General features: G+C 40.8%; 1 protein-coding gene and 1 long non-coding RNA gene across 4 annotated transcripts in view; both read left to right on the forward strand.

Annotated features, from left to right (window-relative positions):
- LOC138980472 (probable methyltransferase-like protein 24) overlaps positions 1–18,600 on the forward strand; it is a 137,023-nt gene that overhangs the window by 88,651 nt on the left and 29,772 nt on the right. The window lies entirely within an intron of this gene.
- Positions 9,745–11,401, forward strand: LOC138980456 (uncharacterized). The gene is made up of 2 exons (XR_011460338.1): positions 9,745–9,904; positions 11,086–11,401. It is a non-coding gene; the product is annotated as an uncharacterized lncRNA (long non-coding RNA).

Below are 18,600 nucleotides of genomic sequence, written 5' to 3' on the forward strand. Positions count from 1 at the left end.
GTTGAAAATTAACCTCACCCTTCCAAATGTTGCACAAGTGTACTTTGATCTTTCATGCATCATTTAAATGCAAAACGAAGGGTTAAAAGAACAATTATCACCATTTTTGAAGGCTTTGTTTACATCATACTTGTGGAGGAAAACGGTCAAATACAGGTCATACACATCAGCAAACATTTTCACTGTCATTATCAGGAATAAAGAGGTTACATGCATCTCACCTACGTTTTTGTCCATTAGTTTGACAAACACTTGAGCAAAATCAACTTACTTGTATCAATCACTTTGTTGGGATCGAATAGGAATACGTACAGATCAGAATGTAGATCCCAAACACAGGAACTCCTCCACTGTGACAGTCTGTTCACCACAAAAGCTCTTGCACATCAATGTTGACACCACCTCCAACCTCACCTTTATATACATGTCACATGTCTTGCACTGAGAGCTGTAGAGCTACAATTTCCTCCGGATCAAACTGGGTGATACATCCACGACGAGTATTTCTGGGTGCAGCGTCGGGAACTTTAATCTGTTTGCAGCCAGTTCCGATTGGCTTTGCAGCAACGAAGGCGAGTTCTCTCGAGCACATCACAGCCCTGTTGCAATTAACGAACTGCAGCATGCACCTCCATCACATCTCCTCTACAACTCGCCTCAACTACGTGTGTTCTTGCAGTTGATGCAGTGCCATTAGAAACGCCAACGGTGTTTTTGACACTGACGAGCGGACGGTCTGTCTCCTCTTCGTCCGCATATTCAGCAAGCGTCACATATTTCGGCATGAGAATCGGAGTCACTGAATCCAGCAACGTCTTCGGCAAAGAAATCCAACAACAAATCTTGGAGTTCGTGGTTATTTTCAAGCGAATCGCAGTTGAGAAGCGCTGTCAATCGGCGTACGTCAGTCATTGTTTTGGTTTCGTTCAGCGAACGGAAATCATACTGTGTTACTTCCCCCTGGACTGATTTGACCAATGAGGAGGCCGTTGCTAGTCCTTTTTGGAAGGCAGACAAAGCTGATTGGTTCAATCTTAAAGTTTGTTTACGTCACGATTTCCTTATTTGGAGGAAGTGGACGGGTATTTTTAACCACTGCACAGCAGGGCGGGAAAGCTGATGCAATAAGCTTTCCGACGGTACCAAACTTGTTGGGGCCCTGTCAGGGATACACTAAGCAAATTATCGGTCAAAGTGAGGCATTTTGATGTCATGCTGGACTTTTTTGATGAATGTATTGCATTTAAATCCAATAATTTAACTATTTAGCGATTGATTTTGGCATATTTCTTTGGTTGTCATGTAATTTGGGGTCTACAGAACACGTTTCTGCAAAAAAGTGAATTTCACCCAGATAGACCCTCAGTGCCTTTTCCTCGAACTAGCTCGCTTTCGTCTGGTGCGACTTAAGACTGGTTTCGTGGTGGACCGTCACATTTACGCACGCATAAAGTGCGGCGAGAAAAATACAAGAGAACATGACTGTAGACAAAATCATGAACGTTCGTCTCAAATGTTGCTTTGTATTCCATACACTTTCGCACACTCTTGGTCACAGGCGCTAGCAGGCGTCTCGGCATTCCAAGGTCGGAAAACCAGATGTTGAGTAGATTTTCTAGTTCCTCTGTGGTAATGTTTTCGCTCGTGAGCTCACGTGTTTTTGAAGCGCTATCAGTCAAAGAATGAACTGAACAGGACCAGAGTGCTGTGTTTGTTTTTTGAGTTTTTTTTTTAAATACTCTTGAAAAAATTAGTCACATTTTTCACTCAGCTTCACCGGTTGTAATGGGCTGTAAAAATACTAGTCAGCTCACAGAGAACACAGGCGCCAGAGACAGTCGTTTTATGTTCGACCACCGTACGTCACAGTTGGCCTCTATGTGTACGTGTGTAACAGTACTGTCTGGTTGGCCAGTACTGTCTGGTTGGCCAGTACTGTCTGGTCAAATGGGTCAAATACTCCTATGATACGAGTGATAAATATCAAGCCTACCGACAAACTGCCACATTTTCGCGTTACGTTACATTTTTCATATTTCATCTGTTCCCTGCTTGAAGTTGAAGCGTTTTGTGGCGAAAGAGGACTTGCGGCAGACAAAGAGGACGAGAAGAATGTGAGCCGGTGTAACAAAAATGCAATTGTGGCAAACTATCATTCATTGAATGTGTTGCATTGTAGTGATCTAGTTCCGTTTTTCCTTTTTGTACCCCCCCCCCTCCACCAGCCCCCACCCCCAACACACGCGCACACACACAGGCACACACACACACTCACACACACACACACACACAGTACAGATAAAGAGAGAGAGAGAGAGAGAGAGAGAGAGAGAGAGAGAGAGAGAGAGAAAGAGAGGAGAGAGGAGAGAGAGAGAGAGGAGAGAGAGAGAGAGGAGAGAGGAGAGAGAGAGAGAGAGGAGACAGAGAGAGAGAGAAAGAGAGAGAGAGAGAGAGAGAGAGAGAGAGAGAGAGAGAGAGAGAGAGAGAGAGAGAGAGAGAGAGAGGCATCCCACAAAGAGAAACTTGAAAGCGTAATAATAACTGGCGAGCCCGACCTTAATTGAGTAAGGACGGTACTAGTTGTGGCTCTGACTCATAACCTTGACCGACTTATAGCATCCTGCTTAATACTAAAGACCGTGTTACATAGTCGTTTTTTCGTTAGTTTCGTTCTGTTAATTATGTCCGGTTGATTTTTCTTCAACTGGCCATTGTCGTATTACAGACACAAGTGACAAGCATTTGCCAGGTATCAGATGTTCTTGCAGTCTTCTTCTTCTGCGTTCGTGGGCTGAAACTCCCACGTACACTCGGGTTTTTTGCACGAGTGGAATTTTACGTGTATGACCGTTTTTTTACCCCGCCATTTAGGCAGCCATACACCGTTTTCAGAGGAGTTCTTGCAGTAAATATTTACTTAATTTGTGTCAGATGTACTTGACATCAAACTGCATTACAGTCGTATTACATAGTTTACATAATTTATCACCGGTTTCCTATCCGCTTGACTCAGATTTTTCACCATTTTCCATTCTTGTATTAATGTGGACAGTTTAAAAGTGAGAGACTTTTTAGTGCTTTTGTCATGAGTGTCTGAGCTTTGAAGCAGCAGGAAATTGCGGCATTTTCTTCAAATAAACATGATGTCTGCAGTTGAAAAAAAAAAAAAAGGATCGGCCGTGAGCTAAATTCGGCACATCAATTTATGTCAACTCCTTGTTACTCCTAGTTCTAAGAGCAATAAATACTGCCAAAAACATCATCTCCGTTACTGTCCGGTTTTTAAGAATTTAAATTCATTTTTAGAATATAAGCAAGCTCTTTCTAATCACATGCACTATCATTTTAAATGACACGATCGTCAGTGCTGTTGCTGCAGTCAGCGGGTTTTCTGCAGCATTTCTGAATAATGTTATCATCCGCCGAAGCATCTTTTTCCGCAGCAAAACATTTTACTGCAGTAAAATTGAAATAAATAATGCTGCGGTAAAACGGTGCTGTCCTTTTATTGCAGAAAACCTTCTTACATTTTTTCCGCAGCATTTTGTACTAGCTCATGATAATATTGGATCACGTGAGTTCCCTCTATGTTGAGAGATGGACTCGTACAAAATTACCCGGAAAACACTAAGCGCCGAATGACTTCGTTGCCTGAAAAAAGTAATGATCTAGGACAACTACCTCCTAATCGTGTGCCTCCTTTCCCCCAAAGTACTGTGTATTGTTCTATGCTGGCTGGCTAACGGATGACAGCCACACCAATTCAATATTATATTGAAGGTAAAAGTGGGGGGGGGGGGGGATTAGCAACCGACGACTATTCAGTGACGAAACAGTGAGACTGCTGAGAGAGAGAGAGAGAGAGAGAGAGAGAGAGAGAGACAGACAGACAGACAGACAGACAGACAGACAGACAGGCAGAGACAGAAAGAGGAAGTGAGAGAGAGAGTGTTCGAATATCTAGTTTAACAGAAAAGTATGCATCAAACCGGATTTTGGGTCTGAGGCCCCATTCGCGACGGTCTTCAACCCGGTGTACGATCATCTCGCATATTTGACCGCCTCTCGCCTACACGCTCTAACGAATGATCCCAACCCGACAATAGCACTCCTTTGCATCAAGTATGATTCCTTTGTCACTAAGACTCCCGTACCGAAGCTGAATACGAGCTGGTTTTGTAAAAACAAGCGTATTTCTACATTTGAAACCCACCGAGCAGCCATTTCCGGTGCTTCGTCACCACGATTTCTCGTTTTAACATTTAAATACGGGAAAACGCAAATCCTTCTTCAACATATTATGCATTTCGAAACAAAGTTAGTCATCGCAGATGCAGTAGGTCACCTTTAATCTAGACAGAAATCAACAACTTTGTGGTAAAACTGGAAAATGCAGGCCGAATCGAGTGTTACTCACCGTACACCAGCTTACCACTGTATAGCCGGTTATCCCCCGTGAAGAAAGCGAGACACCAGATCTAGATATGTCTGTCTGTAGCCTACTTACAGGGACACGACTAAGAGTAATACCTAATATTCTGGACTCGCAACGAAATATACAAACAAATGACAATGAAAAACGTTTCGACCTAATGGTCTTCAACAGGTTAGAAAAAAAATATGAAAACAACAATACAAATATCAAAACGACTTATCAGAGAAGATGATGTCCTCCAAGCGCAAAAGAATGGGGAAAGGGAGATAAATCAAAAAGAAAAATGAGCAATGAAAAATGAAACCAAAACGAAACAAATCAGAATAATAACGCTTGAAGGGCCTGAAGTTGAAAAAAAAAGAGAGAGAGAGAGAGAGAGAGAGAGAGAGAGAGAGAGAGAGAGAGAGAGAGAGAGAGAGAGAGAGAGAGAGAGAGAGAGAGAGAGAGAGTGTCAAATACCTACGACACGACTGCCAACTAGTCTCGGCCCGCTCAAAATAACAATGACCGAGACTTTCAGTAATTCCTTCGCGTGACGTCTAACCCTCTTACGCCATAATGTGACGTCTTCAAATTACGAAATGTTAAAGTTTCTACCACAGACATACACACGCACACACACACACACACACACACACGCACAGACAGACAAAGTTACGATCGCATAGGCTACACTTACGTGAGCCAAAAAAATCACCCCGTATAAATAATTACTCAAGGCTTTATCGAGCGTGTGCCGCGGTCTTGGCTTAATCGGGTGTGTTGATGCCGAGTGGTTTCCCGGCAACGTGCGCAGGCTTTTTCATTCCGATTCAGACATTGCGGCGGTGCGCTACCAGACCGTTTTGACTGCTTCATTTCGTTTTGAATTTTTGCACAATACAGACCGTTTTGAATGGTGATATTTCACATATCAACGCAGGACACATCAATGAACATAATAGTTTTGGCTTGTCAGTCCAATTATCGACAAAGAAGCGTGTAGGGGTGAAAGGGGTGCGTATCGCTAGCGCTACGTGTCATTTGTGCTACGTGTCATTTGTCCTTCGTGTCATTTGTGCTACGTGCCGCTATCGCTACGTTGATTAGTGCTACAAATAATTTGTCTATGAGTCGCTATCATTCGTTCTTTATCACTACGTGTCGACAGCACTATACATCTTTTAGCGCTACGTGTCATTATCGCTACGTGTCAATACCACTACTTACTGACGACTTTCTCTTTCTCATTTTCTCTCTCGCTCTCACTCCGAGTTCTGGTTTGTGTGTGTATATGTATGTCTGTGTATGTGTGTGCGTGTGTGTGTCTGTTTCAGTGTATGTGTGTGTGTGTGTGTCTCTCTCTCTCTCTCTCTCTCTCTCTCTCTCTCTCTCTCTCTCTCTCTCTCTCTCTCTTGCTCACTTGCTCGCTCACTCACTGTCTCTCTCTCTCTGCCCCCCCTCTTTCTCTCTCTCTTGCTCACTCGCTCGCTCACTCACTCTCTCTCTCTCTCTCTCTTCATTACACACACACACACACACACACACACTCACACACACACACACACACACGCACGCACAAACACATACGTACACACGGTATCGTACACACAAACTCACACACAGAAAAACATCCGTGTATGTATATACGGTATCATGCGAGAGAGAGAGAGAGAGAGAGAGAGAGAGAGAGAGTGGGGGGGGGGGGGAGTGGGGAGTGGGAAAGAGCGAGCGAGAAAGAAAGCGCGAGAGAAGACAGAAAGACAGATGGGGAGAGTGAGGGGGAGGGGAGCGGGAGAGACAAGGAGAGGGCGATTGAGAGGTGCAGAGAGAGAGAGAGATAGAGAGAGAGAGAAAGAGAGAGAGAGAAAGAGAGAGAGAGAGCGAAAGAGAGATAGAGAGAGAGATAGAGAGAGAGAGAAAAGGAGAGAAAGAGAGAGAGAGAAAGAGAGAGAGAGAGAGAGAAAGAGAGAGAGAGAGAAAGAGAGAGAGAGAGAGAGAGAGAAAGAGAGAGAGAGAGAAAGAGAGAGAGAGAGAGAGAGAGAGAACTCAGAATGGTTTATTATACTGTACTAAGGCCACAGACTCATATATACAAACCACGGGGGATGGGGGAAGAACAAAGAAAAAACAAAAAAACACACACCAACAACAACCATGAAATAAATACGTGGAGAAAAAAAAGAGAGAGAGACAGAGACACAGAGAGAGCGACAGAGACAGACAGACATACAGATCCGTCAGACAGCCATGCAGACAATATATATATACACACTCACACGCACACACAAAGGGAAGTGTCTGCCGTTTGAACATGTAGTATAGTGCTATCGACACGTAGCGTTATCGACACGTAGCGCTACAGTACATTGGTTTTTCAAAAATAGTGATATCGACACGTAGTTCTATTGAGACGTAGTGATAATGGCATGTGTGAATTGTGGCAATAGCACTACGTGTCGATAGCACTACAGAAAATAGCGCAAACGATACGTTGCACAAATGACACGTAGCGCTAGCGGGACGCACCGGGTGAAAGTGGGCGAATATGTTTGAGTGAGGACAGATCTACAGCAACCACACATGTACTGGATACAAACCGTACTCATTCCCACAACCATAAACAATGTAAGCTTTACGTGGTTTCAAATAGACACTTTTTTTTTTATAATGGGGGACCCTTGCCGTGAAGTTGGCGACAACGCTTTGTGTACACCTGGCGTCAGCACGCTCACGGTATAGCCGGATATACGGCGTGAAAATGATAACAGCCTGTCAATCTCGTGTCTGACGCGACACTTCCGTAAACCGCTGAGTTCAGTTTCACGTTCATACGATCAAGTACGACGGGGGCAGTGGCCTAGTGGATAAAACATCGGCGTCCTATGAGGAAGGTCGCGGGTTCAAATCCCGGCCGCGCCTGGTGGGTTAAGGGTGGAGATTGTTCCGATCTCTCAGGTTAACTTCTGTGCAGACCTGCTAGTGGCTTATTCCCCTGTAATCCATGTCAGAGATCGGTGGTTTATAGAAACACGAAAATACCCAGCATGCTTCCCCCGAAAGCGACGTACTGCTGCCTGAATGGCAGGGTAAAAAACGGTCATACACGTAAAAACCCACTCGTGCAAAAACATGAGTGAGCGTGGGAGTTGCAGCCCACAAACGAAGAAGAAGAAGGAGGATATGATCAAGTATTGCTATTGAGGTCTAACGAATGACGTCTCACAACGTGCGCGTGTTGCACCACACTTTGAAGTCTCCGCATGACCCAACATGTTTTAAAATCGTCACCACGAGTTTTCGTTACACTCAACAATGGGACATTGCTTAAAGCCTGAAAACAAACATCACTATGTTTCTTGGCTCGCTCACTTTTTCTGTTCACTCATCCAAAAGACTTTGCCATTTTGTTTTACAAAATCATCAGGCTCAAACAGGCGATGCAAAACTGAGTTTACTTCAAAGTGTGGGAAGATCCCCCCACACTTTGAAGTAAAAAATGGGTTTACTTCAAAGTGTGGGGCACATCCCCACACTTTGAAGTAATTTACTTCAAAGTGTGGGATTACTTCAAAGTGTGGTGCAACATGCGCGGTCGTCCTTGGCGGTCAAGAAAGTCGCCGCGATCATTGCGCAGACGACACTTCTAGACCGCCAATATTTTTTGTGCGCATCACGTGTGTAATGAATGGCGGTTATGGTGTTTATAGTTGGAGGGATATAACTAGTGCTTTTTTGTAATACAAAGAGGTTGTCAGGAGTGGTTTAACTTTGAGAGTGGAAACTTTTAACAGTTCAGTAAAATTCCATGGTTAGCTACGGACGGTCAAACTGGGTTCGCGGCACGTGAATTTACAACTGTGCGAGTTGTTCACGTTATAATCGCAACCGCCTGATTTTGTGAGTTGTGATTGTAAACTGCCTGACAATTGAAAGTCATTCGACCTGGGCTCTCGGATGAGAAACCTGCTCTTGCTTTTGATGTCAACTTTGCAAGAAAACATTTGATCTTGATGTCAACCTTGGAACCGGGAAACATTGCCGGGATGACTTGGACTTTTGTATGGGTGCCGCCATATTGGAAGATGAGGTACTTTGCTAGTTTTGTGTGAACTTGAACATTTCTTTTGTATGCGCGGACATGACTTGTGTACTTGAATAATTTCGGAATCGTATAATTTTCTTGTGCTCGGTTGGTGTGTTTTTTGAATATTGTTAGTTGTTACAGTAGGGTGTTATATTTTGTAACAGGCCGCCCCAGTCTGACTTGTGCGGGGTGGTGCCAGAGTGGCGAGGGTGCGATGGAGGCCGTAAGGTTGAAGGCTAGCTACATCGTCACCTCTACATAACGTAAAAGTTATGTTTTGTTTATTTGCTTTCTTGTCCTTGTAAATATGTTATGACGTTGACAATGAATGAGTGAGTTTCACAAGGTCGTGGACAATGAATGAATGAGTTTCAAAAGGTCATGAATTGATTATTGTAAGCAAGAAAGTATTTGAGAATTTGAGGAATGAGTTGATAATTGCTATGTCAGAAACAAACCAATTTGTATGTTCTAATTAAACCATTGGCTATTGTTTGGAAAGAATGAGTTGGTGAAAGACTACAAATTCTTCTAATCTTCTCTCTGCTTTCCTAAACTTCTGAGCGGGAGTCAGATGATTGACTGTGTGTGTGTGTGTGCACATATAAAGAATCTGGAAGGAGATTAATAAGGATAAATACGGATCTTCTTTATTTCAAATCTCTTACATTGGCGAGCTTGCGGTTGTATTAATTGGAAAATTTTTGAAGATTAATTATTTTTTTTTTGGTGCGTTCCCTTGAGTGCAGTTAGGCTTATTTTATATTGTTGACTTGTAGTGCTGAAGTGTTATTTGGTTTTGCGCAGATGCTGATGCATGCAGTCTGGAGGATGGACATCCTTGTCATCTGCCTGTGAAGGGAGTTCCTTGGTCTGTGGACGGATGCATCCTGTGCCTGACTGAACGACATATTTTGGACAGGAGTGAGTCATTTGTCATTTGCTTATCTGACACTCAAGTTAACATTCTATATATATTTGAGAATTTGAGGAATGAGTTGATATTTGCTATGTCAGAAACAAACCAATTTGTATGTTCTAATTAAACCATTGGCTATTGTTTGGAAAGAATGAGTTGGTGAAAGACTACAAATTCTTCTAATCTTCTCTCTGCTTTCCTAAACTTCTGAGCGGGAGTCAGATGATTGACTGTGTGTGTGTGTGTGCACATATAAAGAATCTGGAAGGAGATTAATAAGGATAACTACGGATCTTCTTTATTTCAAATCTCTTACATTGGGCTCTGTCTCTCCAAGAGTATTCATTCACAGTAGTGCCAATTCCTGGAGTCAGGAATTTTGAGGCTGATGTGTTGTCACGCTTGACGAAGTGAATGGAACATGATGGTTGAAAGGACAGTGAAAAGACTTTCTGCAATCAACAAGGACAATACTTTTTGTGCTGTGAGTGTTGATATGCTGTGTATGTATTAAGAACTAATTTAATTTTGTTGTTTTTTTTCACATTGTGATTATTTTTTTAATCTGGCTGGAAAAATTTATTTGAATATTTTTGATGCTAGTACCATTTTGTGTTGTAGTCGAGGTTTACTGTATTGAGTTTAGCGGGGGCTACTCAAACTTTATTGGCGATCTTTGGTACCAAGAACGTCAATGTTATTGCATTCAGTAATAGGCGAAAATTGCTGAATGTCCATGAGTATAACTATTGTGGATTAACACAGTGGGTGATTATCTACACGGCGGCGTAAATGTGGTTTATTATGCTTGCCATTGTTGCTCATGTTTAAGGACAGCCTCGTGGCTTTTGTCACTTTTTTGGTGGATGGCACTGTCTTTTGGTTGTAAACTGATTGCACTCTTTGGGAACGGACAGAGTATTTAATAAATGTTTTCCTTATGCTTTGATTATTTATTAATCTATTTATGTATTTTTTTTATATGTATTTAAATTTTTTTTCTTGTTACTGGAATACTTATACTTGTACAGTTTTTGAAAAAAAAAATGTTCATTTTGGGTTCACATTTTTTTTTTAATCGGGGAAAGGGGTGATGTAATGAATGGCGGTTATGGTGTTTATAGTTGGAGGGATATAACTAGTGCTTTTTTGTAATACAAAGAGGTTGTCAGGAGTGGTTTAACTTTGAGAGTGGAAACTTTTAACAGTTCAGTAAAATTCCATGGTTAGCTACGGACGGTCAAACTGGGTTCGCGGCACGTGAATTTACAACTGTGCGAGTTGTTCACGTTATAATCGCAACCGCCTGATTTTGTGAGTTGTGATTGTAAACTGCCTGACAATTGAAAGTCATTCGACCTGGGCTCTCGGATGAGAAACCTGCTCTTGCTTTTGATGTCAACTTTGCAAGAAAACATTTGATCTTGATGTCAACCTTGGAACCGGGAAACATTGCCGGGATGACTTGGACTTTTGTATGGGTGCCGCCATATTGGAAGATGAGGTACTTTGCTAGTTTTGTGTGAACTTGAACATTTCTTTTGTATGCGCGGACATGACTTGTGTACTTGAATAATTTCGGAATCGTATAATTTTCTTGTGCTCGGTTGGTGTGTTTTTTGAATATTGTTAGTTGTTACAGTAGGGTGTTATATTTTGTAACAGGCCGCCCCAGTCTGACTTGTGCGGGGTGGTGCCAGAGTGGCGAGGGTGCGATGGAGGCCGTAAGGTTGAAGGCTAGCTACATCGTCACCTCTACATAACGTAAAAGTTATGTTTTGTTTATTTGCTTTCTTGTCCTTGTAAATATGTTATGACGTTGACAATGAATGAGTGAGTTTCACAAGGTCGTGGACAATGAATGAATGAGTTTCAAAAGGTCATGAATTGATTATTGTAAGCAAGAAAGTATTTGAGAATTTGAGGAATGAGTTGATAATTGCTATGTCAGAAACAAACCAATTTGTATGTTCTAATTAAACCATTGGCTATTGTTTGGAAAGAATGAGTTGGTGAAAGACTACAAATTCTTCTAATCTTCTCTCTGCTTTCCTAAACTTCTGAGCGGGAGTCAGATGATTGACTGTGTGTGTGTGTGTGCACATATAAAGAATCTGGAAGGAGATTAATAAGGATAAATACGGATCTTCTTTATTTCAAATCTCTTACAACGTGCTCCACATAAATCGGCCGGGAACAAAGCAATTGGGAAACCTGGATATGCATCTTTTTCAACGGAACGAATTATTTGACTTCCCAGCATGGCAGAAGGAGGAATAACATGAGTACAGCGATATAACATGTATAAGGTGTCATAGACACCGGGGTTGACACCAGCATCCTTGAGATCTTGTGCACACACTCTGTTCAAATTTCCTGAAGCCAATGGAGATTTCACCTGCATGTAAAATGAAGCAACTTAGTTTAGCTGAAATGTATCAAACACTACAGTGGACAGAAGGAAATACATCGTATCTGTAAGTTCGACATCTATCCATGTTGAACCGTCTTTTTTTGCAAATACATTGACAGTGAAATATGTGTAGGCCTTAGATGATTAAAAGCATTCTAGTCATCAGGGAAAAGCCAAGAAAATGCAATTTCTTCTCCATTTTCAGTTACAGAAATATACAAAGGGACATGCAGGGATTTTTGCACAAACAGCGTTCTTCCAGAAGGAACATACAGTGTGATGCTTGATTTGACTGAAGACCAGAATTACATACAGGCACCATCACCATGTCAAGTTTTGTCAAAACTGGTTTTATAGCTTATGTCAGAACTATTACCTTGTTCAGTTTAGAACCTACTAAACCTAAGTGTAGGTATTTATAAAGATGATTCGGTTCTTTAAGCCATTGAAGTTGTGACGAAAAGTAAGAATGATCACTGTTGACATTAGAAGCACATGTGAGACAAACAGTGTCTTGTCATGGTCACAATTAACAGATACACATTGAACAGATTTGGTACGTTGTTTTCATGTTCTGTTCATCCGTTTGTGTTCACTGCCTGCAGTAATAGTCTTGCCAGTACTAAGCTGATTGTTATATTTGGTCGGTTGTGAAGAAACAGACATTTTTGATGGAATATGCTGATAATCAAACTCTGTTTCATTACAAATATGTACCATGTTTGCGTAAACATCTTGTCTTTTGCTTGGATTCAAACAATCTGGTCGCTGTGTTACTGTCATGAGCTGTGTTGGTACTAACAATAGGCATAAGAAGTCAGATGAACAGCTATAGTCTGGTTCAAAATCTTGCAGAAATGTTCAACATTATACATCGAAACTGAAATACTAGACACTTTTAAAGAAATTTGCTGCACACCATTTTTTTTATTTTTTTTTTATTACGAATCAATGTGTGCAACTTTCTTAATAAATTTCTTTCATAAAGTGTACTTATTTTTTTCTACAAATAGGCGCGTTCCCTGTTTTGAGCAAACACTGTTTTCATGGTGCACTTGTACTAACCTGTGCTTTAAAACAAAAATGCAAATACAGGGTGACCCCAAAAAAAGAGTACCCAAACAAAACGTCATAAATTGAACAAAAATAAAGCAATCTTCATAAAATTTATTTACACACACAAGTAGCCTCTGCATGATTTCAACAGAAAATGTTAGCGTTCTAGCTTGTCTTTCAGGAAAGTTATGCTCATTCCACAGAACATGCTCCAAATGGCCTCCCCCGGATTTAAATCCCCCAGATTTCTATCTTTGGGGGTTCCTGAAAGACAACGTCTACAGGAACAACCCACAGACAATCGCAGAACTCAAACGAGCCATCACAACAACCATTCGCGGAATCTCGCAACAGGAGTGTGTGCGGGTGATTGATAACTTTGCGCGGCGAGTTCAAGTTTGCCTGAATCGGCGCGGAGGCCATTTGGATCATGTTCTGTAGAATGAGCATAACTTTCCTGAAAGACAAGCTAGAACGCTAACATTTTCTGTGCAAATCATGCAGAGGCTACTTGTGTGTGTAAATAAATTTTATGAAGATTGCTTTATTTTTGTTCAATTTATGACGTTTTGTTTGGGTACTCTTTTTTTGGGGTCACCCTGTATTACACAACGGCCATAATTTCTCTTTATTTCAGTGGATGTTTCAACTTTAAATACAGCGATTTTAAGTGCAGATTAAAAACAATCATTGTCCGAAGAATGTAAAAATAAAAGTTGGTTTGAGATTTGGAAGTGAATAGAGAGGTCGACTTCGAGGAGTTAGAACATAACGAATGAACAGACTTGTGTTTGTTTACCCTCTATCGCGGCCTTTGAAGGCAAGACGTTGTCCCTCGTACACAGTTTTCCCCTCATTGGGTGACACACTGACAACAAATAATCTTTTAGTTTCCGAGACAAACGTGACTTATCATTCTACAACTAATTGTGACAATGCGTTTATTTGCTTAACGTTCAAATGTTGATATGGATTTGTTCACCGCAGACATGAATTAATCTGTCCAACAGATCACTAACTATTTAAGTTATAAACTTGTTAACATACCAAAAAACAACAATATTTCTTTCGTGGTTTGCTTGCAGATTATGTGTGTGTGCGTGTGCTTGTGTGTGTGTGTGTGTGAGGGAGAGAGGAACGTTTTGTGCAGTAACGCATCATTTAAACACTGACCAAAATATCCTTATTCTGTATAGTAAAGAAAACACTCATGCAAAAGGTTTAGTACCTATTACAAAGCCCATCCCCAACTTTTGGACAAAATGGGGGGGGGGGGGGGCGTATACAATGTAGTTTACGGTATATTTTAATGTAATACTAATGTTCTTGTGTTTCGTTTGTATTTATGTTAATACACAGCAGCTTCAATACCTGTACGTATTTGAGATTAATTAAGTACAATTGCTACTATTTGATTTGATACACAGCCTGGCTGCACTTTTAAACGGATCTTGTATTACTGTTGTAGAAAACGAGCTTTATGATGAAGCGTTAACATATTTTTTTTTTATTGTTGGCGATCTTTTGCAGTTCAGGGCATGTCATCATCAGATAGTGTGAAGAACAGGGTAGATGGTCCAAGAGACCTACACCTTGCAAGTAAATCGAACAGTGCATTACGAAAACAAGCGGCAGGTCTCTTGATGGTTTTCATTTGTATAAGGTGTCATAGACACCGGGGTTGTCACCAGCATCCTTGCGATCTTGTGCACATACTCTGTTCAAATTTCCTGAAGCTAATGGAGATTTCATCTGCATGTAAAATGAAGCAACTTAGTTTAGCTGAAATGTATGAAACGCTACAGTGGACTGAAGGAGATACATCGTATCTGTAAGTTTGAAATCTATCCAAGTTGAACCGTCTTTTTTGCATTGACTGTGAAATGTGTGTAGGCCTTAGATGATTAAAAGCATTCTAGTCATCAGGGAAAAGCCAAGAAAATGCCATTTCTTCTCCATTTTCAGTTACAGAAATATTCAAAGGGACATGCAGGGATTCAAAATCTTTCAGAAATTTTCAACATTATAATTAATATAAATCAAAACTGAAATACTAGACACTTTAAACAAAATGTTGGTGCACTATTTTTCTAATTACGAATCATTGTGTGCAACTCTCTTCATAACTTTCTTTTATGAAGTGTACGTATTTGTTCTAGAAATAGGCGCGTTCCCTGTTTTAGAGTGAACACTGTTTTCATGGTGTACTAACCTGTGCTTTGAAAAAGATGCAAATAATACACAACGGCCATAACTTCTCTTTATTTCAACGAATTTCAACTTTAGATACAGCGATTTAAAGTGCAGATTAAAAACAATCATTGTATGAAGAATTAAAACAATAGATGGTTTGATCTATCATAAGCATCTTACGATACAATTTTGAAACACGCTATGAATATGATTCAAAATGAACACATAAAAACCAGTCAACTGGCACTTCATAATCATTCACGAATACGAAAAAAAACAAGTCGCGTAAGGCGAAAATACAATATTTAGTCAAGTAGCTGTCGAACTCACAGAATGAAACTGAACGCAACGCAACGCAGCAAGACCGTATACTCGTAGCATCGTCACTCCACCGCCCGTGGCAAAGGCAGTGCACGTGGAATGGACAAGAAGAGCGGGGTATTCGTTGCGCTGAGAAGGATAGCACGCTTTTCTGTACCTCTCTTCGTTTTAACTTTCTGAGCGTGTTTTTAATCCAAACATATCATATCTATATATTTTTGGAATCAGGAACCGACAAGGAATAAGATGAAAGTGTTTTTAAATTGATTTCGGGGAAAAAAATTTGATAATAATTTTTATATATTTAATTTTCAGAGCTTGTTTTTAATCCGAATATAACATATTTATATGTTTTTGGAATCGGCAAGTGATGGAGAATACGATAAACGTAAATTTGGATCGTTTTATAAATTTTTATTTTTTTTTACAATTTTCAGATTTTTAATGACCAAAGTCATTAATTAATTTTTAAGCCACCAAGCTGAAATGCAATACCGAACCCCGGGCTTCGTCGAAGAGTACTTGACGAAAATTTCAACCAATTTGGTTGAAAAATGAGGGCGTGACAGTGCCGCCTCAACTTTCACGAAAAGCCGGATATGACGTCATCAAAGACATTTATCAAAAAAATGAAAAAAACGTTCGGGGATTTCATACCCAGGAACTCTCATGGAAAATTTCATAAAGATCGGTCCAGTAGTTTAGTCTGAATCGCTCTACACACACACACAGACAGACGCACATACACCATACCCTCGTTTCGATTCCCCCTCGATGTTAAAATATTTAGTCAAAACTTGACTAAATATAAAAAGAAGTTCATTGTGCGTCTCGAACCTGGGACAACTGTGCTAAAGCGCAATGTTATAACCGTTACCCCACGAAGGATTGTTGTTTAGGAGCAGAATTTAAGGCGAATCCTGCCAACATTAGCGCGGGAGCATGAGGGAACGCCAGTCCCACATACACGCAAACAAAAATGAAGTCATGGCCCCAGACAAACGTTTTTTTCACAATTTACCCTATACACCCTCTTTGACATTGAATTTCATAATGTACTTTAACTCAGTAGCAAACTGAGATGCAGTTCGTAGACCTGTGTAACGAGATTCTGTCGAAGTAATTCGATGCTAACCCTGCAGACTTTTGTATTGCCACAATTAAAGCACAATAATTTTTGTTGGTTGCTGTTTGTTTCCTTGTGGATGTGTTATGTGCAATTAAACGGGTACGGACACACGTTTTACACATGGGTTACACGAGTGGCAAAGTATTTGAAACGACGGTATCACTGTATATACAGTGGTGCCTGTGTTGAAAGGCGAATACCATTTGGACCAGCCATATTCGCTGTACTGTAATTTAGAAACACCTGTAATGATTTGCTCAAAACTGCTCGGAAACTATTCCACATAATGAACTGAATTTTTATCACTGAGTCAGCAGTTTGCTTCTTCAACCCTCCTGTTGTCACGAGTCCGGACTTTCGTTCTGTCATCATACTTTATTTAAATCCTCATACATAACCATTCGTCAAAACAGATTAAAACCGTTGGTTTGAGGAGCCTATGGTCTAGCAAACGCATGCACATTCCGTGCCATACGATTCGCATAACATAAACACACACACTGGCCGTTGGAGCTGAGTATCACCGTCTGACTACAGTACCAAACCCAGCATTTAGATTTAACATATAGAACGCTCAAACAGTAATTCTATGACCTTTCTCGCGTGTGTTGTCAATGTCACTGTGTTTGCAACGTGCGGTGAAAAACATGTGACTGTGTACGGATAGAATAAGCGAACATGTTTGGATTTGTCCTCTTTGTCCTCTTTTGGTTTAAACAGGGTTTTTTTTTATTCAGTTGCATAAATACAAAGCCGTAATTGAATGTTATGATAAAGGAGTACAACAAGATAAACTTATAAATGTGCTCTTAGAAACAAACGAGTAATGTGCTCTTAGAAACAAACGAGTAATGTGCTCTTAGAGACAAACGAGTAATGTGCTCTTAGAGACAAAGGAGTAATGTGCTCTCAAACGAGTAATGTGCTCTCAGAGACAAACGAGTAATGTGCTCTTAGAGACAAAGGAGTAATGTGCTCTTTGAGACAAACGAGTAATGTGGCGGACGATATTGTAAACTTATGCATGATATTTAAGCCAATGAAAACAAGAACAACGACAACGAGAACTATAGCAACAGTGGTACGAAAAACTCACACACACAGCACACACACACACACACACACATACACACACACAGAGACACACACACACACACACACACACACACACACACACACATACACACATAGAGACCTAGAGGACAATCAGATACAGGGGGGGGAGAGAGAGAGAGAAAGAGAGAGATAGAGAGAGAGAGAGAGAGAGAGAGAGAGAGAGAGAGAGAGAGAGAGAGAGAGAGAGAGAGAGAGAGAGAGAGAGAGAGAGAGAGAGAGAGAGAGAGAGAGAGAGAGATTGCATCCACTATAGATCAATTGTTATTCTTTTCAGTCCATTCTTTTCAGTTCTTGTTCAGCATTATCACAAACACCCTTTCATACATTCACATGCTGACACGGGCGGTCGCCACTGCTGCCTTCGGTTTTTACTGTTCACCACCCCCCCCCCCCCACAACATGCACATCGGAGCTGGATTGTCAACAGAATGTCAGTCACACTTGAAATTAATTCAGTTTGCTTTCTAAACTGATACGCACATGTATATGTACAGAGAGACTTGGAAACGTACGAGTCGCTGCTGATCCTCATACTAGAGAACTCACGTGTAATATTCAATGTCAAGATTTCTCTTGTTGTCCCTGAAGACAGAGTGAGACGGGTTAGCTTAGTCGGTAAAGCGCCCGATCGTCAATTCGTTACGTTGGCGGTCACTGGTACGAATCTTTTAGCAGACAAGAGGATTTTTGAAACTGTTTTTTAATGTTTCAACTTTTTCTTTATTTTTTTAACTCTCGCTTCTTGTATTTGATTCACTTTTCTTTGTTTGCAAGAATTTGAATCGAGTTAATCAAAGGGTTGCATAATTATAATACGATTTCCCAAAATTATCCATTCTATCTTTAGTAGCATCGGCTTTTTAGAAAAGCCAAATAGGCAATAATATCACCGCGCGTCGACTGCTTGTAATGATCATTAACTACTTCTAACGAATGTACTTCCGACTGAAGT

Source organism: Littorina saxatilis, linkage group LG11 (genome assembly GCF_037325665.1).
Source record: "Littorina saxatilis isolate snail1 linkage group LG11, US_GU_Lsax_2.0, whole genome shotgun sequence".
NCBI lineage: Eukaryota > Metazoa > Mollusca > Gastropoda > Littorinimorpha > Littorinidae > Littorina > Littorina saxatilis.